Here is a 26639-nt window from a genome sequence, read left to right as displayed (position 1 = left end):
CCTGCAGAGCTGCTGCATTAGTTTTGTCTATTGCTTGCTGCTTCTTCTGTTTGGCATGCAAGTAGTCCTGTATTGTAGCTTCAACAGGTTGTAAGTGGCTCTGTGTTGTAGCTTCATCAGGTTGACACCTCATTATTTTAAGATGTGTCTTAAAAAATGCTCCTGGCATGCCCTCCTGCAGTCTCCATTGAACCAGGGTTGATCCCTTGGTTTGATGGTAATGGTTGAGTTGGGGATATGTCGACCATGATGTTGCAGATTGTGGTTGAGTACAATTCTCGCTGCTGCTGATGGCCCACAGCACCTCATTTTCCCAGACTTGAATTGCTAGATCTGTTTGAAGTCTATCCCATTTAACATGCTGGTAGTGCCACACAACATGATAAAAGTTATCCTCAATGTGAACCTGACATTGTTTCCACAAGAACTGTAACGTGGTCACTCCTACCACTACTGTCATGGACAGATGCATCTGTGGCAGGGAAGTTAGTGAGGACAAGGTCAAGTATGCATTTCCCTCTTGTTGGTTCTGTCACCATCTGGTGCCAACTCAGTGTAGCAGCTATGTCCTTTTGGACTTGACTAGTCAGTCTGTAGTGGTGCTACTGACCACTCTTGGTGATGGACATTGAGGTCCCCACCTAGAGTACATTTTGCATGCTCTCCACTCTCAATGCTTCCTCCGTGTGGTATGGACTCACATTCTTTATCCAAGTCAGAGAGTTAAATACAAAGTTAATACTGAACAACAGCAATAAATGTAGGCTTGAACTCTCCAATGTCATATGCCAAATCTCCATTCACTGCAGTGGGACTGGAGAATCCCAGTCGCGGACAAATTGGGCAAATTCCAGCCATACAGTGAGAATTGGCTGTGATGGTTTCTGCTTCCAAGCTCTCTGAGGCACAAGTTTTTTCTTCTCTTGCTATGCTCTGTTGATTGTAATCTATCTTTGTCTTTTAAGATTCACATTTCTTTTAACTGTGCAACTTCTGCAATTCTGCAGTTTCATATTCAAATTATTCTTTCTTTCTGAAACAAGTCTTATCTGTCCAAGTGTAGTTCTAATCTTATCTCTCCTATTGTCCTTACACAAAGGTTTTTCTAGAGTCTAGGTTGAAAAAAATAATTAGCTCTACTAGCCTAACCATTCTTTTACGAGCATAAAATATCTTATAGTCTGTAGACCCTGAAATGAACTACATTAAGTTCACATGTAGCTCCACTTCCAGCTATATGAGGCACATACACTCACCCATACCCCAATATTGACATTTTTTTATCGAAACTAAACATCAAGCTTTGCTGTCCAGTCTTGACTTTGCATTTTAAGAAAATAACCTTGCAAGACTATTCATTCACAAACCATTAAAATATACTAAACGCTACAGGTTAGATCAGTCTGTTTTTGTAAGGACTTCAGCAGTTTACATAGGATGACATCGAATGCACAGAAACAGACCATTCAGCCCATCTGATCCATGCTGCTGTTTATGCTCTTTGCCGACCTCTTCTCAGCTTTCTTCATCTAACCCTGTTCGTATAATCCTCTCTTCTCCTGTCTTCATTTTTTAAACCTAGTTTCCCCTCAAAACAATCAATGTTTTTTGCCTCAACTGCTCCTAGTGGCAGTGAGTTCTACATTCAATTTACTCTCTGGACAAAGATGTTTCTCCCTGAATTTCCAAATGGATTTAGTGGTGATGATCCTCGTCTTCAGGAATATGTGAGTAAAATAAACTAAAGGCATGATAGAAAGAGGTTCAGGTGAATGTAAAGCAATTGGCAGTTGGACGTGGAAACACTTGAGTCACAACTAACCAAAATAGATCCATCTCCAACTGATGATAGGCATGGCAAATTCCGAGCCAGGCCAGGTTTTACTTGCGCTTTGAAAGCACAAAGATTTTGACATGGTTTGCGCTTGTTAAACTCTACACCAACCTGTTGGCACAAAAACCACTTCCTTCTTGAGAATACTGGTTTCAAAATGAAAATAAAAACTTTGTGAATTTGAATTAAAATGTTTCTGACTTGACATATTGCTGAATTTTGGTGCTTATTGAAGTGAGCTATATTAATGCTATTCTAACAGTGGAAGTTTTTTTCCACTTTTGCCGCCAAGCACATACCAGGCTAGGTCTAGCTATGAGTTCGAGGCACAATGAAGTTCCATGTACCTCCTCCTCAACTATGTTGCTTTATTTCATTCTGAGATTGACACCGTTCACTGCAGCAATGTGACATTTCCATTTCCCAAACCACCCTTCCTTTAATGTCTCTTAGTTATACTGTCAGTCATGAGCAGCTTGTTTGCTGTGTTGTTGATCCTTTCCCTTTCCACTAGGAAATGGGCCGAGACTCCCTCAAATTTGAACCTTTAGTCAGGGTAAAATGGAAAACTGTATCCCAGCAATCTCGGTCCAAAATCGAATTCCAGAGGCTGAAGAAAACATTCATTTGTTAGCTCATTATGCTACCCAATCTCCGAGAAAAACTTAATTAAAAATAAATATTTTCCATTGCCAGTTATATTTAAGAATTGATCATTAGCAAGCTGAAGGCTATGAATCCTTTATTGGTGATAACAGACAAATATAGAATCAAAAATTAATAGAATCAGCAAAATACTGCGGACACTGGAATCTGAAACAAGAACAGAGGACATTGGAAAAACTCAGCAGGTCTGCCAGCATGAGAGAAACAGAGTTAATGCTTTGACCTCTTGACCCTTCATCAGAACTGAAAGGAGGGAAAATGTAGAAACTGCAAACAGAAGTAGCACCTTAAGAGTAAAGGACAAAAGCAGCAGATTCCTGGGCACACCACCACCTGGAAGTTCCCCTCAAAGCCACTGTGACTTGGAAATATATTGCTGTTCCTTCATTGTCGCCAGGTCAAAATCCTGCAACTTCCTCTCTGTGGGTGTACCTGCACTTCAGGGACTGCACAGGTTCAAGAATGTAGTTCACCACCATCTTCTCAAGGGCAATTAGGGATGGGCAATAAAAGTACTGGTTGAGCCAGCAATATTTACATCCCATAAAATGAATTTTTTAAAAAGTTGGCCTGATGTGAGAGGGGAGGCAGGTATCTTGCACCAAGGTAATACATGCACGGAACATGAAAAAATAGAAAGGGGTTATTTTAAGATGGATGAGAAAGGTCAAGATTTAAAACTGCTGAACTCAACATTGAATCCTGAGGACTGCAATGTGCCCAACTGGAAGATAAGATGCTGTGCCTCCTAGCCTGCGATGGATTTCACCGGAGCATTGCAGCAGACCAGGATGGACATGTGAGCATGAGAGCAAGGTGCTGAGTTAAAATGGCAAGTAACAGAGAGGTTGGGGTCGTGCTTGCAGACTGAGTGAAGGTGTTCCGCAAAACGGTCAGCCAATCAGCGTTTAGTCTCCCCAATGTGGAGGAAAACACATTGGGAGCAGCGAATGCAATAGACCAAATTGAAATAAGTGCAAGTGGAACACTGCTTAACCTGAAAGGAGTGTTTGGGGTCTTGAACAGTGACGAGGGATGAGGTAAATGGGCAGGTGTTGCACCTTCTGCAACTGCAAGGGAAGAGCTGTGAGAAGGGAATTTGAGGAGTTCGGCATGATGGAGGAGTGGACCAAGGTGTCACGGAGGGAGAGGGTCCTGTGGAATGCTGATGGGGAAGGGAAAGGGGGGATGAGGAGATTATTTTGTGGTAGTATTGTTCTGAAGATGGCGGATGTGGCGGAGGATGACCCCCAAATGTGGAGGCAAGTGGGGTGAAAGGTGAGGACGCGGGGGACCCTATCATGGTTCTGGGAGGGAGGAAAAGGGGTGAGGGCAGACATGTGGGAGATGGGTTAAACCAGGTTGAGTGCCCTGGTATCACAGGTGGCGGGGAAACCTTGGTTAAGGGAAAGAGCAGACATGTTGGAAGATTACATCATCAGAGCAGATGTGATGGAGGGGGGGGGGGAAACTGGGAGAATGGGATGGAGTCCTTACAGGGAGTGGGACGCCAGGACTCACAGCCAAGGCAAATGTAGGATCAGTGATCCTGCAATGAATATTGGTGGTCAGTCCATGACTGGAAATAGAGACAGAGAGGTTAAGCAAGAGAAGTGAAGTGTCAGAGGTGGACCACGCAAAAGCGAGAGATGGGCAGAAACCAGAAGCAAAATTAATACATTTTTCAAGGTCCAGGCAAGAGCACGATGAGGCTCTGACGCTCTTAATAGACTTGTGTCTGCTAATTGTAACTGTGACATCTTTTTAAATGGGCAAGACTTTCATTACAATAGTGAACTGAAGAATATCACACAAATACCTTTATTGCCATCATTCTGGCCTAAAATCTCATTCAAACACTTTCATTGTAAAGATGTGCATTCAATTTGAAACATTTCTTGCTTATTCTTATCAACGTTATAATTAAACGTTATAATCAGTTCAGCTGTGACTGAGAGCAGGAATCCAACAACACAGCCCAAGTCCTTCCCCTAAATCACATGAAACCAAGACTCTTTCTCTCACCCAGGTAAATGTTACAGCCTTATACTGTTCCTTACGTGTGATCTGCATTTGAATTAATTTGATTTCATCAGTTCAAAATTCAGTGGACAGATATTACTGCTGATGACATTAATGAGCTAATAGCTATTGCAGTCACTTAGAAATGATTGGAATTATTTTTTTCATTGCTTGATTCTGAGTGTAGTATTAGCGGCATTTATATTAATACTGTTCTTTTTGACAGAAAGTTTTAATTCTGTGAAAAATATACTAAGAGTTGAGTGCACAGTGCTGATGAGGAAATCACAGCAGCCTCAAATGGGTTAATGTGCAGTTATAATGTCCTAACTGTGCAAACGGAGTGGGTTTTAATCAAAAAGGAAAGGATGTGGTTTGCACATGTAGATTCAAAATAACAACAGGTTTATTGTAGGAGCTGTTGCCTGTACAGAGTAGAAAATGAAACAAAGACAGGAGCCTGTGAAACACCCCAATGACATCACCATCAAAACATATGACTGGCTCTTAAAGCAATCATGCAACCAGTTCAATATATAAAACAGTCACCTGCCTTAATTAAGTGGATTGTGTAGTGTTTCAGATTGTTTCTGTTCAATTCTCAGTGACAAGAAAAGTTGGCATTTCTGACAAGTCCATAAAGGATGAAGGAATCTTAGCGTGGATTATATTTTGTGTTCTGGTATTTATAGTGTTAATGAAAATTTGTTAATAAAAATTGCCTCAAGCCGCTGAGCCTTTTGTTTCCCAGTTTCCATTTAAAAATTTTAAACAGCCCATTCCAATGTCCCAAAATTGGGTGACAAACCTCAGCTGTGAGGAGTGAGGATTAGAACTTTAATTGCAAATAAATGAGACATGGGATCTGCAGTTGTTCAGAATTATGAGGGCGACAGGATAGGAAAAAGGAGCTGTAGGGATCAACTCCATTATGGATTGGCGCCCAATCCAGCTTCTGTATATACACTACTGGTTCTGCCTTCATACTGATCACCTCTAACCCTGAGCAAATAGTCACTTTCCATTTGTTCCTCTGATTATTGATGTAATGCATGCTGACAAATGCCTTACATGTTCAGTAATTGATGCCCCTCCTTTAATTGGGCAGTTGGCCTATTTAAAATAAATGGCTTGTTGTCTTGATTGAACATTCATCTGATCTGATAGTAACTGCTTGCCTCAGTAACATAGTTCAGGGTTAGACAATATATACCGCTATTTTCCCAACTTCCTCTGTTACTGAAGCACTGCACTATTGCATCTCCTTCTAAAGGATTCAATTGCAAAGTGTAGACTGGTTGAAAAAAATCAGTCCTGCCTATAGGGCTACAGGATTCTCGTGGATGCATCCATTGTCAATTTTTAACAGTAAAATAATTATACACATTTAATTATTCAGCAACACCCCACCCCACCAAGAGTAAATTTAAGTCATTATGAATAGGGATTGAAGTAAGACAGCGCCTGAGGACAATGGAATTGATCCGGTTGCCAACCTTCCAGGATTCACAAGGGGTCTCCAGGAGTTGAAGATCGATCTCAAACAGACTTTTGTGTGCAACCCTGGGATATAAAATTATAGGGACATTAAGATAATTGTTGTTTAGTCTATTCCTTTGATTTTCTCTTTGCCAGATATGAAATATTGAAAGTGGGGGTGGTGGTGGGAGGGGGGGAGGGGAGCTTCATCCAGTTGGGTAATGAACGTGTTGCTTTCCAGTTGGCATAGGGAGTCAGTGCATCACAAGATTGGATAGGTTGGCCAACTAATGGTTGGAGCATGGGAGAAAATCATGTGATAAAATCTCCAGGAATACATTTAATCACAGTTGACAAATCCAATTGAGGAAGGGATAGCAGGTAGATGGGAAGGTGGAAAAAAAGAGGGTGGGGAGAGGAGCAGGGGAAGAAGGAGAGGAAGGGAGATGCTTCTCATTATGGCTCTGTGATAAGGTGGGTGTTTCTTGTTAATGAAAGACAGTGCATGAAGGCAAGTGGTCAAAGCTGCAAATCTGCTGATTGGTGGGACAGGACATAAGCAGGATCTGCTCAGGTGGGAGAGGGCATTTCTGTTGACACAAGGATATGATGTGGAGATGCCAGCGTTGGACTGGGGTAAACACAGTACGAGTTTTAACAACACCAGGTTAAAGTCCAACAGGTTTATTTGGTATCAAATGCCATTAGCTTTCGGAGCACTGCTCCTTCGTCAGATGGAATAGATATCTCCATTCAGATATGCATTCCATCTAACAGATATCCATTCCATCTGACGAAGGAGCAGCGCTCCGAAAGCTAATGGCATTTGCTACAAAATTAACCTATTGGACTTTAACCTGGTGTTGTTAAAACTCTTACTGTGACACAAGGATACTCAGTGATCAGTCAAGAAGGTTATTGAAAAGCCTCTCAGTGTGAGATGATTACCACTGGGAGAAAATTGGCTGCATTCTTGGATTTTGAGCAAGATTCTTCCTGTCTGCATAGCTGGGAGCGATTCAGGCTTTTCTGCATTGCAGCTATCAATTCTTAATGGAAAAGAACAGTTTATGGTCTAGGACCCATTAACTTCTTGTTTCTGCAATTGCTTTTCCCAATCCATTTCTTCTTGCCAACTCCTTCTACAGTGCTATGCATGCCACTGACAAATCATCTTGGTTGGGATTGTCCGGCCATTGACGCCCCGCTACTACTGCAAGTGTGGATGGAGAATTTGGCGCTCAGCCAAATCTCTCTTCACTGCAGCAGGAACAGAAAATCCCCTCAGCGTGAACAGCCAGAAAATTCACCCTCTTGTATTTGTATAGCACCTCTCACTAGTAAACTATCCCACAGTGTAGACTGCTTCGAGGGACATAGTGCCATCATGCACAATATTCTTCTCTTCATTATTTCTCCTCATCCTTACTTTATCCACTGTACAATGGGTTGTAAATTATATTGTTATATGTCTGCCAGTGATCTCCACATCGTGATCTTTGTCACCAGGCGATGATTTTTGGTTACTGCCATTTCCTTCGGCAGAACATCTTGTTTAGTTACAATATTTGATGGCATAATCAAAGCACAACCTTAATGTCCTTGAAATGCTGAGACTACTCATTATCTTCTCTGATCTTGTCTGTGCCTGCCCCATTGTAAGTGAGAATGGAGAATTTGGTGTTCCAGCCAAAACTCCATTCACTTTCAGCATCACCGGAGAATCCCAGCCACGAACGAGGGCCAAGGTTGTCGGCAATGTGTTTCTTCCTGGAAGTGATACAATTGGATTCTTAGAACTGCAGTGACTTTTCTCCCCTTGCAGACTTACTGAGAATGTTCAAAGCACAAGTCTTTCAAAATCGCGTCACACAACAATTGAGTAATTAGTACTCACTCTACTTCCAGCTGGTAGTTAGATTGAAATTTCTCCACAGGCATAGCTCTCAATGGAAACAGTCCATATTCCACCAAGCCATCTTCTTTTCAGAATGAATGTTTCTGACACATGATGGAAACAACATATGTTATTATAGACCCATGGGATTCCCTTTGTATCCAACTCCTGGCATAGACTTTAAGCAGCATCCTAATCTCTCAACTCAGAATGTACTCGATTTTGGAAATAAAAGAGGTCCATTAGGCTCAGCAAGACACTTGCTTGAGAGACGTCAGCCTCATTTACTTTCCTACTCATTTGTCCCTCAGTTCCTTTTTTTCCATTTCGTTGTAACCCATTCTTACCCGTTGTAACCCAGTCTTCTCCAGCACCACGATCCAAAGCAGTATTAGCCATTGCATCAAAATAGTTTTATTTGCTTCTCTTCTTAGTTCTCGTGTCCTAATTTGTGGTACTGGTCAAGTGAGAAAGTCCTTGAGTGTGTCTATGCCTCCTCAATCCATGCTTATTTTTCCCAGAACTCCATGTTTGAATAGCGCCAATTAGGTTTCTATCCCTGCCACAATGTTAAAACTGCTCTCACCAAAGTCACAAATGGCATGATATGTGACCACGACAAAGATAAATTATGGCTTCTCATATTTCTCGATTTGTCTGAGCCTTTGGCAAGGTTGACCATACTCGTTGTCCAGCTGGGTGGGACTGCTGTTGCCTGGTTCCATTCTTATCCAGTCGTAGTCAGGGAATCATCTGAAATGGCTTCTCTTCCTGCTCTCACATTGATGTCTCTAGTATCCCAAGAGAATAATCTTTGGTCCTTCCTATATGCCGCTCCTTGCCAATATCTGTCTAAAATGCAGCTTTAGTTTTCACATGCATATCTGTGCAGCCCCACTGAAATGTTCCTTAGTTCAGGCAGCCAAGTGGGAGACAGGACAGATTACCAGGCTCACCAGCTGAAGAATGCGTCGTGAAAGAGGTAAGTTGAAAAATAAACAGCTGTGGCCCCTTCACACATATGGGCAGTGGAAGCAACTTGTGGCCACAGCCAGGTACCCAGTCAGGAGTTAGCAAAGCTTCCACAGAGCACAGCAAGAAGGAGGAGCTATTACTCTGAGCAGAGGGTGTACTGTCTCTGAAGGGGTTTTCTTAATATGAGCGTGAGGTAGTGCAGGTGGTAACTCAAAATTTTAAGTGAAATGGTTAGAGACATCTGTGTCATGTGGAGCAGTTCTTGCACCACAATCAACCAATCCTCATGCCCTTCCTGTTACACTCAATATTAACATGTCACTCAATTTCTATGTACATAGCTTCGACGTGGGGTTTGCTGTAGACCTTTGTGGCATCTCTCAATCAACCACTCTCCGATGCAGCACCACTATCACTGATGCACTCTTTGCTCTGCTGGGAAAACACATCAGCTTCCCCACATATCACAGATGCAGAGGGCAATGAGCTTTGCCTGTAAAGTTGGTTTACAGCCTGAGCGAGGCCATAAAATCCTGCCCGCTGTCTCTGTTCATGGGGTGGGATGCTGACTCTGATCTCGCATGGGAGGAGCAGCTGAGACTTAAGTGGAGTGGTGGGGGGGGGGGGGCGGGGTTAATGGTTCCTCTGATCAGGGTGCCCTTAATGAAAGTGCCCTGATCTCAGTGCTGCCAAGCTTTATTGACATGGTAAGCCCCCCACCCCCATGGTGGCATGAAACCCACCATTGTCTTTTTTGACAGAGTGTCAGAAGATCTGGGGAAGAAAAAATAGCCAACACGTCGGTTTTCAGTCAGACCTTGACACTTTGCCAAACGCTGGTAAAATCACCCCTGATAGCTGTGGGGAGATCCAAAGTTATGAATAAGACTCTTTACCCTGATATTGGTTAGAATGTGGCACTTGCTACCACAGGGGAACAGTTGAAGTGAATAGTGGAGATACATTTAACGGGAAGTGAGATGTGAGGGGAAAGCGGAATACATAGATAGGTTAATAAGCTTTCGCTGAAGGAAAGTGGGAGAAGGCTTGTGTGGAGCACAAACACTGGGATGGATGAATTGAGTTGAACAGCCTATTTCTGTGCTCCCAGTTATATGTAATTCATACATTTTCACTTCAGGTACTTTTTCAATGTTGTAGTTTAATTAGACCCTTCACCTGATGTTTGTACAGATGAACTCCAGCTCGTGTTCAGTTTTGAATGGCTTGCTTCGGAAAATGCCAAATAACCAGATTGCCTCTTTGGAAGAGATTGAAACACTTTCTTCAACCATGTCCATTCCAAAAGTTCTTGGCATTCACAGAATACCCTGTCTGAATTTTAAAAAGCTGTGGAATTTTGTACCACAGAAGATTGCCATTCAGCCCATTGGTGCTGTGCCCACTCTCTGAATTCTTTTCTATCATCCATTTCCCCATTCTTCTATTTTGTTTTCTTTCAAAAATCCCTCCAATACCATTTAAAAGCTTCAATAGGCCCCAGATACCAACACCACTGGATTCCCACACCACTTTGTGGGAATCCTGTGACAATCCAGCTATTTAATTTCAGCTATTTAAACTCATCCGAACTACAGGCGCACAGTCAAGTTTGATTTGATTTGATTTATTATTGTCACATGTATCAGTATACAATGAAAGGCATTGTTCCTTGCGCGCTATACAGACAAAGCATATCATACATAGCGAAGGAAAGGAGAGAGTGCAGAACGTAGTGTTACAGTCATGGCTAGGGTGTAGAGAAAGATCAACTTAATGTGAGGTAGGTTCACTCAAAAGTATGATGGCAGCAGGGAAGAAGCTGTTCTAAAGTCCTCAGACTTTTGTATCTTTTTCCCGATGGAAGAAGGTGGAAGAGAGTGTGTCCGGGGTGCATGGGGCCCTTAATTATGCTAGCTGCTTTTCCGAGGCAGCGGGAAATGTAGACGGAGTCAATAGATGGGAGGTTGGTTTGAGTGATGGACTGGGCTTCGCTCACGACCCTTTGTAGTTTCTTGCGGTCTTGGACAGAGGAGGAGCCATACCAAGCTGTGATAAAACCAGAAAGAATGCTTTCTAAGGTGCATCTGTAAAAGTTGGTGAGAGTCTTAGTGGATCTGCCAAGTTTCCTTAGTCTTCTGAGAAAGTTGGTGGGCTTTCTTAACTATAGTGGTTCAGTTCATCTCTGCTACCCTGTCCTTAACAGTCCCCCCTTACACATATGCCAACGTGTGGATATACTTTCTTCTTCTTTGCTTTATCAAAAACCTTACACGTCTTATCAGATCTCCTGTTGACCTTCAGAGGTGACCTTCCCAGGATAATTTAGGTGTTAACGAGCTTCAGTGGTGATCAAGATGAGGCCTTAAGCTGCAACGTTTGTTTATTTTATACTGAGCATTATTTACTTGGCAAGGAGCTGAATGATCACCCAAAGGGTCACTGAGCAGCCAATTGTCACCTAAGTTGCCTGCTAGTGCCCATTAAATAAGCAACAGGACATCTTGTTGGACAGCATTTGAACTAACACCCTCCCTGACAAAGATCAGCTGAAAAGTTCTTTGTAAACAGTTCTTTGCTTGGGATTGTAAGCACCATTTGATGACACACTTGGATTTCATAGCTTACTTGCTAATGGAGATTTCAAGAGGTCTTTTGAGACACTTTTTGGAGACTTTCTGGGACAATTTGTCAATATTTTAACACTATCAACATATATTCCAAAACTTCAATGAGGACTTCCCTCAAGCAGTCAGGGTTGAGCTACTGTATCTTATTGGATACCTCATGGGAGTCACATGAGCATCTTCTTAAGGTGCCCCCTTGGTCTGCAGGAGGAATTGAAAGAGGAAAGGAAGACGTTAAGGTGAAAATCATTGACGTTTGGCAACTAGAAATGGTGACAAACTAAGCTACAAGCATTAGCACTTTATATAGTCCTATATGGGACTATTTACAATAAGTGTTGAACACTTTGTTGACTAAGCATCCAATTTCAGCCTCTTCAAAAGGTTCCTGAAAGAGTGAGCTGGTTTTGTTATTCATCCATCAAATGGTCCAACAGTGTCAGCCTGAGCAATGCCAGCTGCTGCAGCAGTCAGGGACTAGAAAGCAAGGTGGACTTCTCTCCTGCAGGTACAGGCCATTATCCATCCTTTGGACTTCCTCCAGTGCTGCAATAGGATAAAATAGTGCTTCCCTCAACCGTTCTGCAATATACAATATTTCAGCCAGTGAATTCCACAACTTTGGTGGAAATTGTGTGGAGCCCATTCATAATGCTCCATGAAAATTGCTTCTCAGTAGCTCTTGAGAGTTAAAGTTGCATGTTTCCGTTTTATCAGCTCCAAGCAAAGTTTTGAAAGTGTATTTATTAGTGTCACTAGTAGGCTTACATTCACACTGCAATGAAGTTACTGTGAAAATCCCCTAGTCGCCACACTCCAGCGCCTCTTTGGGTACACTGAGGGAGAATTTAGCATGGCCAATGCACCTAACCAGCACATCTTTCAGACTGAGAGAGGAAACCGGAGCACCCGGAGGAAAACCATGCAGACACAGGGAGAATGTGCAGACTCCACACAGACAGTGACCCAAGCGGGAATCAAACCCGGGTCCTTGGTGCTGTGAGCCAGCAGTGCTAAATGCAGTGCCACCATACCACCCGCAAGCTCACACTATGAGAGTTAACAATTGGGTCCGGCATTGTGTAGCTAAAACCAAACTTTTAAACAGGTGAGTCTTATTAGCACAGCAGCTGCTTAGTGGCTTTTTTCACTTTATCATCAAAATAGACTCCTGTTCAAAAGAAAGGATCCCTAATTTTTCAACTGTCCATCATTCCTGGTATCATCTTAGAAATTGCTCTACTCTCTCTGCATAACTCTGACATATTTCCTAAGGTAAGGTACCCACAATTGAACGGAGTAAGAGCATATTCTTTTAATCGTGGTCTAATCAGTATAAGCATGTATTTAAAACAGTTCTGTCCTTTTGGTCTCTATTCTTGAAGCCTAAAATTCCATTATGCCTTTCCCTCTTGCAGATTTATACATCTATATCTAACAATCCGAGAAATAGCTTCATCAGGATGGATCTATATGTGGCCTCTTATTCCCTTGCTCAGAGAAGATGTTTGTCAAAACTGATTATCACTTGAAGCCAAATTCTGAGCCTGTTTGTAGTATCATCAGGTGGATTTAACCAATTCAAAAATATTAATTTAATAAATGTTCTTTCAATTTGGCTCAAAAACCACACTCTATTGTAAGCAAGAGAATCTCCAATCACCAGAATGGTTAAAATCAGCTTAAAGTTTGTTGAATTATGAATTATCCATCAAGTGCTCCCTGTGGAGGTATTAAAATAAAGGCTGCAAATGCTTTTAGAAGTTAATGCTTTTAACTCATCCCTAGAGTGGAGGAAGATTTCATAGGTTAGTAGTGTTCATTTTTAATACAATAAGTATTACTGTTGATTATGTTGGTCACAGATGAAAGGTCTTGACATTCCCAAAGGGATGTAAAGGCAGTTAATGCTTTGTAGCTATCCTGTTTAATGTCGAGAATGAGATCAGAGATCGGCGACTATTCCGGTTGCAGATTTTCAAACCTTGCTCTGTGGTGTAAGTATGATGCCATAAGACTATTGTCTGGAGAATTCATTATTTAGCATTGCATGAATTACTGGCATGTCTGTTGCTGTTTACCAGTAATATTGGTGCCACTGTTTTCCTTTATATAACTGACACTATCTTTCACGCATCACGCAGGGGACCCCTGGGAGTATGTCATCATCTGCAGGGATTATTCTCCACAGCAAAGTATCAAATGCACAGTTTCAGCTGTTTATTTTTGTATCAGAACTAGTAGATTAACTCCCAGAGGTCTTTCCTTATCATATTTAAAGATAAGCATGTGTGACTATAATCCCATGCGGAGCATTGTTTTTCTGTCTACCTGTTTTATTGTGATTCTGTCAGAGATACAGAGAATTTCAACCAGTAATAGAATAAAAGAATGAATTTGTACTTATCTATCGCTTTTCACAAACTTGACATTCCATTGCACTTTGTTGCTGATTAAATAAACAGAAATATAGAAACATATGCCGACCTGTCCTAAGACCTAGAGAGGTCTGTAGACACACTCTGATGTCTCTCTCTGTTCCTCTATGCTTCTCAGAATTCTGCCATTAATTATGTGGTTCCCTTGCTTTGTTTGGTTTCTCCGAATACATTATCTCAGATTTCTCTGGATTAGGGTGGCACGGTAGCACAGTGATTAGCACTGCTGCTTCACAGCTCCAGGGACCTGGGTTCGATTCCCGGCTTGGGTCACTGTCTGTGTGGAGTTTGCACATTCTCCTCGTGTCTGCGTGGGTTTCCTCCGGGTGCTCCGGTTTCCTCCCACAGTCCAAAGATGTGCGGGTTAGGTTGATTGGCCATGCTAAAATTGCCCCTTAGTGTCCTGGGATGTGTAGATTAGAGGGATTAGCGGGTAAAATATGTAGGGATATGGGGGTAGGGCCTGGGTGGGATTGTGGTTGGTGCAGACTCAATGGGCCTAATGGCTTCTTTCTGTACTGTAGGGTTTCTATGATTTCTATGAACTCCATTTGCCAGATATAGGAGTGGAATTAAGCCATTCAGCCTGAGTCTGTTCTGCCATTCAATCATGGCTGATAAATTTCTCAACCCTATTCTCCCGCCTTTTCCCTGTAACCTTTGATCCCCTTACCAATCAAGAACCTAGCTATCTCTGTCTTAAATATACTCAATGACCTGGCCTCCACAGCCTTCTGTGGCAATGAATTCCATAGATTCACCACCCTCTGGCTTAAGAAATTCCTCCTCATCTTGGTTCTAAAGGGTCATTCCTTTATTCTGAGGCTGTGCCCTCAGATTCTAATCTTCCCTACTAATGGAAACATCTTCCCCACATCCACTCTACCCAGGCCCTTCAGTATTCTGTAAGTTTCAATGAGGTCCCCTGCCCATCCTTCTAAACTCCATCGAGTACAGACCTAGAGTCCTCAAATGCTCCTCATACATCAAGCTTTTAATTCCCGGGATTATTCTCGTGAACCTCCTCTGGATGCTCTCCAAGGACAGCACATCCTTCCTTAGATATAGTTCCCAAAATTGCTCACAAATGTGGTCTGACCAGAGCCTTATAAAGCCTCAGCAGTACATCCCTGCTTTTGTTCTCTAGTCCTCTTGAAATGAGTGCTAACATTGCATTTGCTTTCCTAACTACCAATTTGTAATCCGTTGATATCTTCCTGCAGTTCACAGGTTTCTTCCTCACTGTCAACCACGTGGCCAATTATCCTACAACTTGCAAACTCCTTAATCATACAGTAAAGTCTAAATCATTGAAATATACCACGAATCACAAGGGACCCAATACTGAGTTCTGTGGAACCTCACTGAAAACAGTCTTCCAGTCACAAAGACACTCATCAACCAAAACCATTTGTTTCCAATGAACCAGCCTTGGTTCCGATTTGATACTTTCCCTTGCTTTTAGTTTTCTGACTATTCTGCCACATATGACCTTGTTCAAAGTCTTGTTAAAGTCCATGTAGACTACATCAAATGCGTTGCCCTCATCAATCCTCTTGTTACCTTCCCCTTACAAACCCAGGCTCATTGTCCCTTGTGTCTCAGATGTTTTGAATAATTCCCCACTACACCACTTTCTCCCATCACGTCTTCCCCCTTCCCCCCCCCCCCCCACCGTGCACCACCTCACTTGCACCCCTTTTCCTCATTGCACCGACTTTCCTTCACATTCCCCCTTTCGCTGTGTGCCCATTCCCCTTGCACCCACTTCCCCTGTGTACCCCCTACCCATGCACCCCTTCCCCTGCGCACCCTCTTCCCCGCATTCTCTCTTGCCCTGTGTACCTCCTTCCCCATGCTCCACTTCCCCTACATGCCCTCTTCCCCTGCACACACCCTTCACCCCCACTTCACCCGTTCTCCTGTATGCCCCCTTCTCCTCCCACATATCCCTTCCCCCACACATTCCCTTCCCCCCACACACCCTTCTCCCCAATGCACCCCCACCCCCACATGCATCTCTTCCCCCTATGTGCAATATTTCCCCTGCCCCCTTCTCTAACTCCCCCCTTCTCTGACTCCCCCCTTCTCTGATGTCCTCCTTTCTCTCTGACCCGCTGACCCCCCAACTCCCCTAACCACACTTTTCTCCCCACCCCACTTCTCCCCCCGTGACCCCCTTCCCCCACTGAGGTTGGGTTAATGAGCCTATCATTACTCAGTCTTTCCCTTCCACTGTTTTTATACAATGTTAAAATGTTGTCCTGCAGTCCTCCAGTATCGTGACTGTAGTAGAGTATTGGAAAATGATGCTCAGAGCATTGTGAAGTGCAATCATCATTGTAATGTAGAAACAGCCAATGTATGCTGATAAGGCCTTACAAACAATGATGTGACAATGACCAGTTAATCTCCTTTTTAAACTGATATTGGTTGCACTGAATTGTCAGCCTGGGTCATATGATCATGTTGCTGGAATGGGACTTGAATCCACAACCTTCTGACTTAACAGCAATCCTACCATCACCTGTTAGTCTATTATGGAAAAGTTTTTTGTATCAATAATCAGGGGACATTTGAGGTGATTAGAGGGAGCCAACATTGATTGGGAAAAATAGATGTTGGGAGGTCCAGATCTGAACCTGAAGACTGGTGGGGAGCCACTTTTGGTCCCGCATCAACTTGAACTCCAAATATTGTCCCTCTGTGGAGGCTGGGACTGAGAAAATTTCAAAGATGGAAAACACCTCCCCCCTTCCTTCCTCCTCTGGTCTGCTGGGTCACAGAATAGTTGAACATTGCAAACCTTTCTGTAAGTCAGAAGATTCTAGCTGAAGAGTTTCTGGTTCTGATCAACATTTTGGACTTTGATCAGACTCACCTGAGCCAGGGAAACACCATCATTCACAAGAACATTCAAATACCATCAACTGCGTTTTCAAATGCTTGTGGGAGCGGCAATGGGTCCTGGTGTGATTTGAAAATTGCCTTCCCAGAGAGCAACATTGGATTCCACCACATGCTGGACTATTTACAATTTTCAAAGGGATCTGAAGGCGTGAGGAAATTCACTATCTATTAAAAGCCCCATAAATTTCTTATGGGGACATGTCTGGAACAGAATGGTTGCCATGACAAAATAGAGAGTTTGTGTCCATTTGTGTTTTTGTTGAGCAGGGTGCAGCATGCAAAAATTTTTTAAAAATTAATATTTTGCCAGCATTTATTGCCCATCCCTAATTGCCCTTGTGGCGACACTTAAGGCATTGCTGTGAATCCGCAGTCACATGTAGGCCAGACCCGATAAGGATGGCAGATTTCCTTCCCTAAAGGATATTGAGTTTTTAATGACAATTGACCATGGTTTTCATTGTATTTATTGAATTCAAATTTCACCTTCTGCCATGGTGGGATTTGAACTCAGGTCCCCTGATCATGCCCTGGGTCCCTGGTCCAGTGACAATATGACCACACCACCACCTCTCATATAAGGGAGACATGCTCTGGGGAATACTGCAATATTCCCTCTGATCGGTCCATGCATCTGAAATACATCTTCAGCAGCCCAATTGACCTCTCCACCACTACCCTTGTGGAGGCATGATTCCTCTCATCGGCCTCAGTTCTTGGGTGATGGAGTGGGGTTATCAGCTATCTCTTCAGTGCTTGTCATCCAGGAGCCATCCATCCAATTGTGCAGGAGCCATGAACAGCTTTGGTACTTCTGAGTGCCACAAGCATTGTGTGAGCTCCCTGGTTAACAGGCATCGACTTGGAGAATGTGTGTCCTGTGGTCACAGTCAATCTGAACATTTATTAAGTGGAATTCCTTTCTGTTTATGAAAGCTCTTAGCTCACCTGCTGACATCCTGGTGGCCACATGAATGCATTCTATTACACCCTGGATGCTGGGGAACCCCACCACCTCCACCTGGCTGCCCTAATCTGTCTGGTAGTAGGTGAACATGTGGATCATAGAATCATAGAAACCCTACAGTGCAGAAGGAGGCCATTTGGCCCATCGAGTCTGCACCGACCACAATCCCACCCAGGCCCTACCTCCACATATTTTACTCGCTAATCCCTCTAACCTACCCATCCCAGGACTCTAAGGGGCAATTTTTAACCTGGCCAATCAACCTAACCCGCACATCTTTGGACTGTGGGAGGAAACCGGAGCACCCGGAGGAAACCCACGCAGACACGAGGAGAATGTGCAAACTCCACACAGACAGTGACCCGAGCCGGGAATCGAACCCGGGACCTTGGAGCTGTGAAGCAGCAGTGCTAACCACTGTGCTACTGTGCCGTGTCTGAAGATGGCATCAGTTACTAATTTGACAAAACTGTGTGCAGGTGATTGAGTGACACCACACAGATCCCCCATTGACCCCACACAGCTCCCCACTGAGCCCTACACAGATCCCCCATTGAGCCCAACACAGCTCTCCCATTGAGCCCCACACAGATCCCCCATTGAGCCCCGCACAGACTCCCATTGAGCCCCACACAGATCCCCCACTGAGCCCCGCACAGATCTCCCACTGAGCCCCACACAGATCGCCCACTGAGCCCCACACAGATTCCCCACTGAGCCCCACACAGATCCCCCACTGAGCCCCACACAGATCCCCCACTGAGCCCCACACAGATCCCCCACTGACCCCCAGACAGCTCCCCCACTGAGCCCCACACAGCTCCCCACGCAGCTCCCCCATTGACCCCACACAGCTCCCCCACTGAGCCCCACACAGCTCCCCCACTGACCCCACACAGCTCCCCCACTGACCCCACACAGCTCCCCCATTGACCCCACACAGATCCCGCATGAGCACCACACAGATCCCCCACTGAGCCCCACACAGCTCCCCCATTGACCCCACACAGATCCCCCATTGACCCCACACACATTCCCCACTGAACCCCGCACAGATCCCCTAGAGCCCCACACAGCTCCCCCATTGACCCCACACAGATCCCCCAGTGACCCCCCACAGCTCCCCCACTGACTCCTGCACAGCTCCCCCACTGAGCCTCACACAACTCCCCCATTGAGCCCCACACAGCTCCCCCACACAGCTCCCCCACTCAGCTCATACAGCTCCCCCATTGACCCCACACAGCTCCCCACACAGCTCCCCCATTGACCCCACACAGCTCCCCCATTGACCCCACACAGCTCCCCCACTGACCCCACACAGCTCCCCCATTGACCCCACACAGATCCCCCACTGAGCCCCACACAGCTTCCCTATTGCCCCACACACACCCCCCATTGACCCCACACACATTCCCCACTGAACCCCACACAGCTCCCCCATTGACCCCACACAGATCCCCCATTGACCCCACACAGATCCCCCACTGACGCCCGCACAGCTCCCCCACTGAGCCCCTCACAGCTCCCCCACTGAGCCCCTCACAGCTCCCCCATTGACCCCACGCAGTTCCCCCATTGAACCCACACAGCTCCCCCATTGACCCCACACAGATCCCCCACTGAGCCCTGCATTGATTCCCCACTGGGGCCGCACAGATCCCCCACATACATCCCCGCACAGACCCCCACTGAGCCCCACAAAGAGTCCCCACTGAGCCCCACACAGATCTCCCACTGACCCCCACACAGCTTCCCCACTGAGCCCCTCACACCTTTCCCACTGAGCCCCACACAACTTCTCCACAGAGCCCCACACAGATCTCCCACTGACCCCCACACAGCTTCCCACTGAGCCCCTCACACCTTTCCCACTGAGCCCCACACAACTTCTCCACAGAGCCCCACACAGCTTCCCTACTGAGCCCCACACAGATCCCCCATTGACCCCACACAGATCCCCCACTGAGCCCCACACAGATCCTCCATTGACCCCACACAGCTTCCCCACTGAGCCCCACACAGATCCCCCATTGACCCCACACAGCTTCCCCACTGAGCCCCACACAGATCCCCCATTGACCCCACACAGATCCCCCACTGAGCCCCACACAGATCCCCCATTGACCCCACACAGATTCCCCATTGACCCCACACAGATCCCCCTCTGAGCCCCACACAGATCCCCCATTGACCCCACACAGATCCCCCACTGAGCCCCACACAGATCCCCCATTGACCCCACACAGATCCCCCACTGAGCCCCACACAGATCCCCCATTGACCCCACACAGATCCCCCACTGAGCCCCACACAGATTCCCCATTGACCCCACGCAGATCCCCCACTGAGCCCCACACAGATGGAAGCGATTTTGGCACCCATCATGTTGCATATTGCTGCCACTGTGTTCTGGAAAGGAGTGGCCTCCTGTGGCACTGGATCTCAGACATCTGGAGATAGTCGGCACTACCTGTATCCCTTCCCCACTGGGTAGTGGCGTCTTTGGTGTCCTCCTTTGGCCTCCTTCTGGCCCTGCACCAACTGAGCTTGTGCCTCTCCTCTTGGAGGTCTTTCCTGGGACGTTGCCTGTCCTCACCTTGCCTTCTCTCTCCCCTGCCCTTCTGCTCCTCATCAGAGGAGGTTCCACCAGCCGAATACACTATCCCCATTGGATCAGATGCAGAGGACCAGTGCCATTCAAATGAGGGATCACTGTGCCCCGTTCCTTGGGGAAACGTTCAGGGAAGGTGAGGTTCAGAAATATTGAAAGGCAGGCTTGAAAAGCTGATGAATTACTCTGAAACTCAGAGACAACTCTGTCCTCACACAACGACAAACTCACCATGACAGAGAAAGTGCTGCTGCTTGGTTGGATGAGAAAATGCAACAAATGTGATGAACACCCACACATTTTGCCCATGCGACAGGCTGAAAATCACCCGGGCAGAATTAAATTGCTGTCTATCGGATTGTCAGTAAATACTTGGCTATTTGAGTTGTCAGCGGGCACACATTCATTCTATGCCTGCACATCCGCCAACCTCAAAATCGCACCCATGCACGATGACATTGGGAAGTGTGCCCGGTGTCATTTGACAATATTTTAAGCTCAGCCAGGTTAATTGCACAGCCGACTCCTGAATGTAAAGTTCTGGCCTAAGACTACCCATTTCCACCTCCATAACACCTGACTTTTTCTTAGCTCATCTGCTACAGAAAAGATCACTCACGTTTTTGTTACTTCCTGATTATTCCAATGCACTCCAAGTGTAGTATGGTCGGCAGCCCATGGTCGGCCGCACTTGGTTGAGGTCATTAGGTTACACTGAAGCTTCATATGTTTCATATGAAGCAATTTTTTAAAGCGGCATCTCAGCCTTTTGGTTAAGATGCAAATGAGCTCAAGTCTTGGAGGAGGAACCTCCCCCTTCTCCAATCAGCTTGGCTCATGTAGATCAAGCCCAGGACAGGGTGGTTTGGTCGCTCACCCTGTCTTGTCAGCCTGGATCTGAAATGTCTCAACTTGTTGAGACTCTGAATTGGATTTGATTTGATTGAATTGGAAAAGTATAAAAAAATTTTTTTATCCCCAGTTAACACCTCATCTCAGAGATAATTCATGTAATTAGCTCACATCAAGCCACCAAAGTCTGCAGAGTAATGAGACACACCTTCCTTTTGCTAAGGCTTATCATTGTAAATTCATCACATGCTCAGCTCCTGCAGAAAACATTTACTGGCATTTTAGGAATGGTATATGCAGCTTTCAATCACCAGGTCATGTGTGATGAGCATTTCTAATTATAGATGCTCAGCTATGCGATATGTCTTTGTATATCATTTAAATGACTGCTTTGTATTGGAAAGCTGAGGTTGCTTCAAACATTCTTGAATCTGTTTGCCAAAAATAGTTTGTGTTTTGTCAAACAAACAAGGAATTCAGAACGGGTGGCATGATGGCACAAGGGTTAGCACAGCTGCTTCACAGTGTCAGGAACCCAGGTTCAATTCCGGTCTCGGGTGACTGTCTGTGTGGAGTTTGCATCCAAAGATGTGCGGGTTAGGTTGATTGACCATGCTAAATTGTCATTTAGTGTCGGGGGACTGGCAAGGGTAAATAGGGATTATGGGGATATGGGCCGGGTGGGTTTGTGGTCAGCGCAGGCTCGATGGGCCGAATAGCTTCCTTCTGCACTGTAGGGATTCTATGAATATTTTGGGATGATGACCATTCACTAACTTTGCACAATTGTAACAACACTTCCTTATTCTTGTCAATAAGCATGTCTAAATTTGGAAGGAGGGAAAAAAATGAACTCGCTGTCATTTTTCAGATGCAGATTTGTACTGATTGTCGGAAAAACTTGGTTGCAGGCAGTTTTCTATTTTTACCATTCTGATATCTTTACCATTTAACTCCCTCCTCCCAACAGAGTCTCGCTTCAGACTCATCAGATTTAAAAATAAACTTGCAATGTTTTAAAATAAAATCTAACTGAGGGAAGGAAAGTTAGTTTTGGGTACAAAAGCCCTGCCATTACCCTGAGTTCAGTAAGTGACGATTGTTGCTGTCCAGGTCAGCTATTCTTTGTTTTAAACTGAGAAACTGAAGCGTAAGGTGAACATACAGAGTCTGGCATGACAGATCATTTCACCAGAGTTGGAGAAACGTGGGCGGAATTTAGCAGCCTCGCTCAACCTGAGACCGAAAAATCCCACCCGAGGTCAACGGACCTTCCCATTGTCCACCCCTCACCCGCTCTGATTCCCATGGCCGGCCGGGTGGTAGAATTCCGGTGTGTATGTTAGGCACAGTGCCTTTACCTCTGGGATATGTGCACAAGTCTAACCTTGAGTGATGGAATGATAATTTCTTCTGTTTGTTGGTTATTTATGGACAATGAGTGTTTCTCAGTCCAGCTGCTTTGTTAGGTTGTCAGCCAATGTTCCAATGTGAAAAATGGCAACATCATTTACACATGCCACATGGTATAGTTCATTGGGAAATTGAAACAGTCCTGATGATGCAACAACAACATATATTTACATAATGAAATATTTACGCAATGAAACATCCCAGGGTGCTTCACAGGAGCATTATAAAATAAAGTGTGACACTTTAAGAGATATTGGGTGGGATTTTATGGCCTCGTTCGTCCCGAAGCTGTAAAATTCCGCCCAAGGTCAATGGACCTTTCCATGCTCTGTCCCTTGCCCGCTCTAATTCCTGTGGCGGATGGGCTCGTAGGGACGGCATGCTGACACAGTGGTTAGCACTGCTACCTCACAGTGCCTGGGTCCCGGGTTCTATTCCCGGCTTGGGTCACTGTCTGTGTGGAGTTCGGACATTCTCCCCGTGTCTGCATGGGTTTCCTCCAAGTGCTCCGGTTTCCCCCCACAGTCCAAAGATGTGCAGGTTAGGTGAATTGGTCATGATAAATTTTCCCTCAGTGTACCCAAACAGGCACCGGACTGTGGCGGCCAGGGGATTTTCACAGTAACTTCATTGGAAGCCTACTTGTGACTAATAAATAAACTTTTAATTCCAGCCACCAGATCTGATAACCAAAATCTTGATCAAAGCTACAGGTTTTAAGAAGTGTCTTAATGGAGGAAAGTGAGGAGAGGCAAAGAGGTGTAAGGAGGATATTTCAGAGCGTAGGACAAAGAAAACTGAAGACATGGCTCCCAATGGATTAGAATTGCATGGGACCAGAATGAGAGGAGCACAGATGTCTAAAATGGGGTGCAGGATTAGAGAAGGTTACAGAGATAGGGAGGGGCAAGACTTTGGAGGGATCTGAAAACAAGGATAAGAATTTTAAAATCGCTACTGTGATTAGAGTGAATCAATTACTTGATCAGGAGTCAATACAGGTCAGAAGCACAAGAGGTCATAGGGGAACAAGACTTGCTGTGAGCTAACCCCTGAGATAAACCTGTTTGGCTTAAATTTTCAAACTATGTTTGGCAGTTAACTGTCAGTCACCATTAAGTGGTGTATTCCCCATGCCAATCCTTTATTGATCAGAGACACTTGCCAACCAATCAGCACTCTCTTCCCATACATAGAAAGTTATTGTTTCAAGAACAAGAACAAAGAACAATACAGCACAGGAACAGGCCCTTTGGCCCTCCAAGCCCGCGCCGCACCCCGGTCCAGGATTGAATCCTGAATCCAGGATCCCCGCCTAATTTTCCAGCCTATCTACATCCTAATATCCTATCCACCGAGCTGTCCCTCACAGCTACGATGCTTTGTTCATCACAACCTATTAACTCACCCCCACCCCCCCATTCCAGACCATGTGATCTCCAGGGAGAGGCGAAAACCCAGAGTGAAAACCCCAGGGCCAATATGGAGAAAAAAAAAAATCTGGGAAATTCCTCTCCGACCCCCTGTGGCGATCGAAACGAGTCCAGGAGATCACACTGGCCCTTGTTTCCTCTGACATTGATATTCTTATGCTTTTCCTGATGAATGCAAAATGGAAAGCTTTGCCAAAATGTCTTTTTTTTCAATAATACTAGAATTTTCATTGGCAGTTACTAATTTTGACTTAAAAATTTGGCAAGCAGCCTAATTTTGACTTAAATCCGGTAAGTACCATATGTTATAATTCAGGTCAGAAACTCCAAAGTGTTTTATGAAGTCCGCCTGGATCATAAGTTTGCACTTTGAATTTGACTAGGGTGAGCATGAGATGCTTCACTTCAGGTATGATTCAATGAGCCACTAAGGAGCTTTTATCATACAAAGTTTACTTAAGTATACAGTTAACATGTATAGAAAGAAAATTAGCAGTAACTTTTACCAATTACAAACCAAAATAAAAAACAAACATGATATTTTTTACGCATTAACAGCTAAACATTGTTCCAACCAAACAAATCCCATCAACAAAATCCTTGCCACAGGTTTAACACAGCAAAAACGAAAGCTCATGTCATGCTGGAACTTAGTCCTTTGGGTGGAGAATTGAAACTCTGACTTCCCAGCCTTGTAACTTCTAGCACCTCTCTGAAATACATGCTGGTTAGATGCATCGACCCAAATAGGCACCGGACTGTGGCGACCAGGGGAATTTCACAGTAACTTCATTGCAATGTTAATGTAAGCCTTACTTGTGACTAATAAATAAACTTTTTAGAAACAACTTTGGATATACACACAGACCAGCTTGAATTCAGAGCAGCTTCCCAAAACACTAGAGAGAGAGAGAGAGAGAGATTCTAGGCAAGCCAACTGTTGATTTTCCACTCCAGGAAGGCCAGAAAGCCTTGCTTCCAGCTAGCCAGCAGAATTTCCAATACCAGGGAGACAGAGAGAAACATTGCTTTCAGTCTGATGCCCACCCCTTTCTAAACTAAAACAGCAGCTCAAAACTGGAAACAAAAAAGCTCCTGTCACCTGACCTGTCAACCAGACTTCCTCCTAACAATGCAGAGTCTTAAAACAAATCCCAGAAAGTACCTGAGGCCCAGAGTAAAAATAAACAAAACCCCATTTAAATCATTGAAGCAGCAATAAAAGGACATCCGTAGACAGCCGGTGCCGCAATGAAACCGAAAGGCCAGCTTACAAACTGCAGGGAACATGATTTAAGAAAAACATTTCTCAAAGGTACCCCAACATCATACATATAATAGACATGCTTGCAAAATTGAATTCCATGTAGTTAAAGGGGCAATAGAAGGGCACATACAAAATTGACTCAGGGACAGAAACTGGAGAGTTATGGTGAACTGCGGGGTAATGGTGAATGATTGTTTAAAGTATATAGTATTATTCCCCAGGGGACTGTATTAGAACCACTGATCTTTTACTATATATTAATGATCTTGGTATAATTTTAATTATAATTTTTCAGATGCCAATTTCTCTTGAAAATTAAGTCAACAGTGAGGTGGAATACATACGCTGGGAGGGCTTAGACAGACGGACGCAATGGACAGACAGGACAAATGAGAAAAAAAGACTCAAGGATGAGCCATCCATGGTTAACTAAGGAAGTTAAGGATGGTATCAAATTGAAAAAGGAAGGCCTCCAAGACTGCTAGAATTAGTGGTATGGATGAGAAAATTTTACAAAGCAGCAAAGGATGACCATAAAGACAGAATGTGAGAGTAAACTGATCATTCAACAAGTTTTTAATCCTTGGAACTCTCCACCGCAGAGAGCTTTGGTGGCTGGATCATTCAACATATTCAGGGCCAAGTTCGACAGGATTTTTATCTACAAGAGAATCAAGGATTATGGGAGGGTCAGGGAGCAAAATTGAGTTGTGCTCAATGGGCTGAATGGCCTTCTACTCCTTTTTCTTCTGATCTTAATGCAGGGAAGTGTGAGGTGGTGCAGTTAGGTAGTAAGAATGATGAGGGACAATAATAATTCCAAAAGCACAATTTAAAGGGAGAGCAGAAACAGGAGGCTGGATTTCAATTGGGGTCGGGAACCAGACGCAGGAGCCACTTCTGGGTCTCAACTTCGCATAGCATACCTAAGATGCGATTTTAGCCAATTAAATTGTGTCAGGGAGCCGGCACGGGTGGGCTGGCAATCTTAGAGGACCAATGGGAGGCTCTACGGCAGTGGTGGGCAACCTGCAGCCTTGGTGCTTCATGCAGCCTCTCTGGGTTCTGAGTGCGGCCCATGAGACAATTTGTTGACCTTTGCCCACGCATAGGGGTGCCACATTCCACTGGGTTCTGACCTGTAATTTATTTTCCTACTGGGTTGATTGAAGTGATACATGCATAAAGCAAGAGAATGTGAAGTGAGGCGCATGATGATTTCCCACAGCATTGACTGTGAGAGTT

This window comes from Mustelus asterias, chromosome 20, assembly GCF_964213995.1.
Source record: "Mustelus asterias chromosome 20, sMusAst1.hap1.1, whole genome shotgun sequence".
Lineage (NCBI taxonomy): Eukaryota > Metazoa > Chordata > Chondrichthyes > Carcharhiniformes > Triakidae > Mustelus > Mustelus asterias.
The sequence above is the reverse complement of the archived record's forward strand: the minus strand, read 5'-3'. Positions refer to the sequence as shown.